The sequence below is a fragment of the Stomoxys calcitrans genome, chromosome 2 (genome assembly GCF_963082655.1).
Source record: "Stomoxys calcitrans chromosome 2, idStoCalc2.1, whole genome shotgun sequence".
NCBI classification, from domain to species: Eukaryota; Metazoa; Arthropoda; class Insecta; order Diptera; family Muscidae; genus Stomoxys; species Stomoxys calcitrans.
The window spans coordinates 198,596,045-198,602,561 of record NC_081553.1 but is presented as its reverse complement, the minus strand read 5'-3'; the positions used below and the strand labels follow the sequence as shown (position 1 = coordinate 198,602,561).

At 37.6% G+C, this 6,517-nt stretch overlaps 1 long non-coding RNA gene across 1 annotated transcript in view; it reads right to left on the bottom strand.

The window, feature by feature from the left end:
• Positions 1–4,677, bottom strand: part of LOC131995046 (uncharacterized) — a 124,815-nt gene extending 120,138 nt beyond the window's left edge. Inside the window, exon 1 of the long non-coding RNA XR_009397101.1 lies at positions 3,760–4,677. This is a non-coding gene — a long non-coding RNA (uncharacterized LOC131995046). The remainder of the gene's footprint in view (positions 1–3,759) is intronic.
• Between the last annotated feature and the right edge of the window lie 1,840 nt (positions 4,678–6,517).

The window sequence follows — 6,517 nt, the reverse complement described above, 5'->3', positions numbered from 1 at the left end:
TTTATAATCCGATTTCATTGAAATTTGACACAGTGACTTATGTTCGGCTTTTTCGACATCCGTGTCCTATATAGTTCAGATCGGTATGAGGTATATGAGTATAAGGTATGCAATTTTCACCGAATTTTGGTGAAAGGTGGTTTACATATATACCCGAGGTGGTGGGTATCCAAAGTTCGGCCCGGCCAAACTTAACGCCTTTTTACTTGTTTTTATTCAATTTAAACAAAATAATACCATCACACCATCTTTCTGCCCGTTGAATAGCAACGTCATGCCTTCTCCAAAAAAAGATTACAAACCAAAATTAAGTTTGTAAATAAAAAGTTGTATGGCAAAGAAATTCATTTCGCTACTTTCTTAATTAAGAAACAAGATTCAAGAGCCTTTCAACACAAAAAGGAAGATTTTCTTATAAAAGCAAAATAAAACCAGAAAACAGTCAATAGAACCTAAAAATTAAGTTGAAAACAAAATAATCAAGTGAATGGTTTAGGGAATTTCAAGTAAAAATGTTACATTAAAGGAACGGACAAACAGCAATCAAAATGTGCTAAGTTTAGCCCTGCCGAATTTTGGGAACTCGACACCAGGGAGACGTCGACTAATCGGAAGATCAAAAGAACATTTTAAAGGTATTTCTTGGAATAAAAAACTCTAAAATTTTCTTGGAATATATCAAATTTTTCTTCAATAAATGTGAAACTTTAGTAAGAATGTATCTTTGATATGAATACTAGCTGAACCAAGAGATCGGTATATATGGTAGCTATATTAGGTTTTAGACCGATTTGGACAATATTTACCATGCATACTGGATGTCATAGTTAAAAAAAATTACGCTACATCAAAAGACAATTGAGTCTACATTCGGTTTTACACCGAACAAAACCATACTTGGCACAATTGTTGGAAGACGTAATTGAACACTACATGCAAAATTTCAGCTCAATCGGATAAACAAAGTCAAATCGGGAGTAGGTTTATATGGTGGCTATGCCAGGTTGTACACAGATTTCATACACATATTTTCAGCCACATCTGTTAGGAGCCTAAGAAGTCAAATCGACATTTGTAAATGGCCAAATCGCTCCTAGTTTTGATATAGCTGCCACATAGGCGAACTTGGGAATCGACTTCCTGAGCTTCTAGAGGACGCACTTTTACTCCGACCTGGCCGAAATTTTGACTTCTAACAACTATGCTAAGTATGGTCTAAATCAATCCATTACTAAATCAGTCGCCATATAAACCGATCTCCGGATTACACTTCTTGAGTTTCGAGAGTGCTCAATTCTTATACGATTTGGCTGAAATTTTGCACTTTGTGTTTTGGTATCACTATGATAAGTATGGTCTTTATCCTAACCTGATATAGCCGCCATATAAACCGATTCTAATCCAATTTGGTTGAAATTTTGCGTATGTTTTGGTATGACTTCCAACAATTGTGCCAAGTATGGTTCATATCCTGATATAGCTGCCATATAAATCGGTCTCCCAATTTGACTTTCTAAGCCTTTTAATGGCGCAATTACTAAATTTGCCTGACATTTTTGAGGTGATATTTTTCTATGACTTGTACGGCACGACTAGTACGGTCCATATCGGTCAATAACTTGATATAGCTCATATATATATGAAAATGTATTTGAAAAAACTTTTCAAATGCGATTCATGGTGGAGGGTATATAAGATTCGGCCAGGCCGTACTTAGCACACTTTTACTTTTTTATTTGTTACTTCACAAAATTTAATTTGTATACCCTCCACCGGATGGGGATCCACCATCTACCGTCCGTCTGTCCGTCTGCCTGTTGAAATCACACAACAGTCTTTAAAAGTAGAGATATTGAGCTGAAACTTAGCACAGATTCATGTTTTTGTCCATAGATAAAAGATGGGCTTTATCGGACTTTATCTTGAAATACCCCCATATAGACCGATCAGCCGATTTAAGGTCTTGTTTATTTTTACACCCACCACCGAAGGATGGGGGTATATTCATTTTGTCATTCCATTTGCAACACACCGACATATCCATTTTCGACCCTATAACGTATATATATTCTTGATCGGCGTAAAAATCTAAGACTATCTGGCCATGTCCGTCCGTCTGTCCGTTTGTCTGTTGAAATCACGCTACAGTCTTTAAAAATTGAGATATTGAGCTGAAATTTTGCACAGATTCTGTTTTCATCCATAAGCAGCTTAACTTCGAGGATGGGCTATATCGGACAATATCTTGATATAGCCTCCATATAGGCCGATCCGCCGATTTAGGGTCTTAGGCCCCTGAAAGCCACATTTATTATCCGATTTTGCTGAAATTTGTGACAATGAGTTGTGTTAGGGCCTCCAACATCCTTCCTCAATATGGCCTAGATCGGTTCAGATTTGGATATAGCTGCCATATAGACCGATCTCTTGATTTAAGGTTTTGGGTCCAAAAAGGGCGCATTTATTGTCCGATGTCGCCGAAATTTGGAACAGAGAGTTATGTTAAGCCCCTGGATATACCTCTGCAATATGGAGCAGATCAGTTCAGATTTGGATATAGCTGCCATATAGACCGATCTCTCGATTTAAGGTTTCGGACCCATAAAAGGCGTATTTATTGTCGGATGTTGCCGAAATTTGAAACCGTGAGATATGTTAGGCCACTCGATATATTTCTTCAATTTAGCCTAGATCAGTTCAGATTTGGATAAAGCTGCCATATAGACCGATCTGTCGATTTAAGGTTTTGGGGCTACAAAAAGCGCATTTTTTGTCCGATTTCGCCGAAATTTGGTACAGAGAGTTATGTTAATCTCTTCGACATTTTTCTATAAGTTGGCCCAAATCGGTTCAGATTTGGATATAGCTGCCATATACACCGATGTCTCGATTTAAAGTCTTGGCCTCATAAAAGGCGAATTTATAATCCGATTTCACTGAAAGTTGACACAGTAACTTATGTTAGGCTTTTCAACATCTTTACGATATTTTAGATATATTGGGTTGCCCAAAAAGTAATTGCGGATTTTTTAAAAGAAAGTAAATGCATTTTTAATAAAACTTAGAATGAACTTTAATCAAATATACTTTATTTACACTTTTTTTCTAAAGCAAGCTAAAAGTAACAGCTGATAACTGACAGAAGAAAGAAGAATGCAATTACAGAGTCACAAGCTGTGAAAAAATTTGTCAACGCCGACTATATGAAAAATCCGCAATTACTTTTTGGGCAACCATATAGCTACTAAAAAGACCAATATTTTGTTATACACAATTGAACAATGACTTGTACTTATGAGTACTTGGGCCAGATCCGAACACATTTCGATATAGCTGCTATGGGGCATAAGATATGTATTTTTCACCGGAATTTGACGAAAGGTGTTTTACATATATGCCCGAGGTGGTGGGTATACAAAGTTCGGCCCGGCCGAGCTTAATGCCTTTTTACTTGTTCTGTACTTTTCTTTTCTTAAAAATCGGACCAGGGAACCAATGATTGGGTATTAATGGGTTAACTCAAAAAACTTCAGAAAAATCGGTTAACAATTTCTACAAGTCAAATCAAGGAGTTGGTTTTTATGGGAATCTATACATATGGCTGATGAGTATGACAAAATTTTAACACTTTGTTTTTTTCTTCTACCACAACATCTTCTTCACCAACTCTGAACCACTTAGAAAAGTCTTGGCCATTCATCGTCTGTTAGCAGATTAGCAAAACTTCATTGTTATCTCCAAATAATGTCATTTATTTACCTGTACTCATTAGCCGTAGATGCAGAAAGTGCTAATTAAGCCTTGCAACGTATTGTGGTAATAGACAATGAGTTCACAGTGGGGGGTTGCATCAGCACATATGCGGCGTGTGGAAGGGGTTTCTCTATAGGTGCTTTCAATGGCTGGGGCGCCACATAAACGAAAGGCGTTATGCGTGTCTTCGTTTCAAAATTCAACAATCACGCGCGAAATGCAGTCCGCTCTTTTGTATTCACTTGCAATGCGATGCGGTGCGGTGCAACCACGAATGCTGTAATTCTTGTAACAAAAACAAAAGGACAACCAAAAACGGAAAATGGTTTTTCGCACACAAAACGACGATACTTTGTGGTAGTGGAATTGAGAGGGGGGTTTTAGTGCTGTCCAAAACAAATGAAAATTACTTTTACCGGAAACAATCAATTATTCGCGGAAGCTTTTAGCATTTAGCGAGCTGGTGGCATGGACTACGCCAGAGAAATGAAATATGACTGATGATGTTTTTTGTAACAAGGATTTTTCTCCTCATGCTGTTTGACTGAGCACTTAGTTTTTCTAATTAACACTTGCATTTATTTATATTTTGTTTTATAATAAACAATAAAAAACTATTTTTTTATTATTTTTTTGCATTCTTAAATGCAATTTCACCACCACAGCTGCACCACACTGGATTTTGAAATTTATTTTCTTTTTATTATTGTTTTTCTTTTTTGTTTATCTCTCTTCTTTTTATTGTTGGCTTTTGTTTTGTTTTTGCTAAATATTTATTGTCGCTTGTATATTTTTTTTATTTGTTTACTTTTGCGTTTGGCACTAAAGTGTTAAGATTTCTATGTTGTTAAAGTATTTGCCTTAAATGGTGGCCCGGCCTTCTGTACTTTGAGGGGTCTTCCGCTCAGACAACCGTTTCATTGCAGCGTTTGTTAAGAACTGCTTTGGCAGTGTGCCTTCAATTGTTAAATGCTACATTCTGTTCCGTACGCTGCGTTGGACATTTCTGTGTTACCCAGTGTTATCTTTCGTCGCTGTGGTTCTTTCTTTGATAAGGAGCCATTAGAAGAGGGGTGCTATGCATTGCAATCCACAAATGAATTTGTGGAATCTATCTCCCACGCTCATAGAGAATTTTAAGCCAAAAACATTAAAGTATGAAATGAAAGGCTAATTTATAATGAAATTAACTCTTAAGACAAAATTTCAATGAAATTTTCTTTAAAGACAATTTGGACCAGATCGGTCCAAATTTGGATATAGCTGCTGTATCGACCGATCTCCCGATTTAATGTCTTTAGGCCCATAAAAGGGCCCAAAAAGGAAGCAAAATCGGAAGATCGGTTTATATGGGAGCTGTATCAAGCTATAGATCGATTCAGGCCATATTACACACGTTTGTTGAAGGTCAGGGTAAAAGCCGTTGTACAAAAGTTGTGCCAAATCGGATGAGAATTGCGCTCTCTGGAGGCTCAAGAAGTCAAGACCCAAGATTGGTTTATACGGCAGCTATATTAGGTTATGAACCGATTTGAACCATACTTAGCACAGTTGTTGGAAGTGATACCAAAACACCACGTGCAAAATTTCAGTCCAATCGGATGAGAACTGCGCCCTCTAGAGGCTCAAGAAGTCAAGATCCAAGATCGGTTTATATGGCAGCTATACCAGGTTATAAACCGATTTGGACCTTACTCCGCACAAATGTTGGAAGTGATACCAAAACACCACGTACGAAATTACAGCCAAATCGGATAAAAATTGCTCCCTCTAAAAGCTTAAGAAGTCAAGACCCAAGATCGGTTTATATGGCAGCTATATCAAGTTATGAACCGATTTGAACCATACTTAGCACAGTTGTTGGAAGTGATACCAAAACACCCCGTGAAAAATTACAGTCAAATCGGATAAGAATTGCGCCCTCTAGAGGCTCAAGAAGTTAAGACCTAAGAACGGTTTATATGGCAGCTATATCAAAACATGGACCGATTTGGCCCATTTACAATCCCAACCGACCTACGCTAATAAGAAGTATCTGTGAAAAATTTCAAGCGGCTAGATTTACTGCTTCGAAAATTAGCGTGCTTTTGACAGGCAGACGGACGGAAGGACAGACGGACGGACGTGGCTAGTTCGACTTAAAATGTCACGACGATCAGGAATATATATACTATATGGGGTCTTGGACACACATTTCGGGGTGTTATAAACATAATGACGAAATTAGTATACCCCCATCCTATGGTGGAGGGTATAAAAAGTACATTTAATGTTCGATTTCGCTGAAATTTGGAACAATGAACTATGATAGTCCTCCCAAAAGCCTTGTTTAATTTGGCCTGCATCGGTTCAGATTTGGATATAGCTCCCAAGTAGACCGATCTCCCGATTTGAGTTCTTGAGCCCATAATAGGCGCATTTATTGCCGATTTCTTGGAAATTTGGTATAGCGAGTTGTGCTAGGCTCCCCGCCATACCCGTTTAATGTGGCCCAGATCGGTCCACACTAGATCGTCTTAGATATTTACGCTGATCAAGAATGTATATACTTTATAGGGTTGAAAATTGATATTTCGATGTGTTGCAAATGGAATGATAAAATGAATGTACCCCCATCCTTCGGTGGTGGGTATAGTAAATATAGTTCTTAACATATTTTTAAATAGAACAGATGTGTTTGAATTATTATCTACAAATTGGGGACCCAAGACTTTACACACGCGTTTTAAATTCGATTCCTATGGAATAGAATAACCAAAGTTCA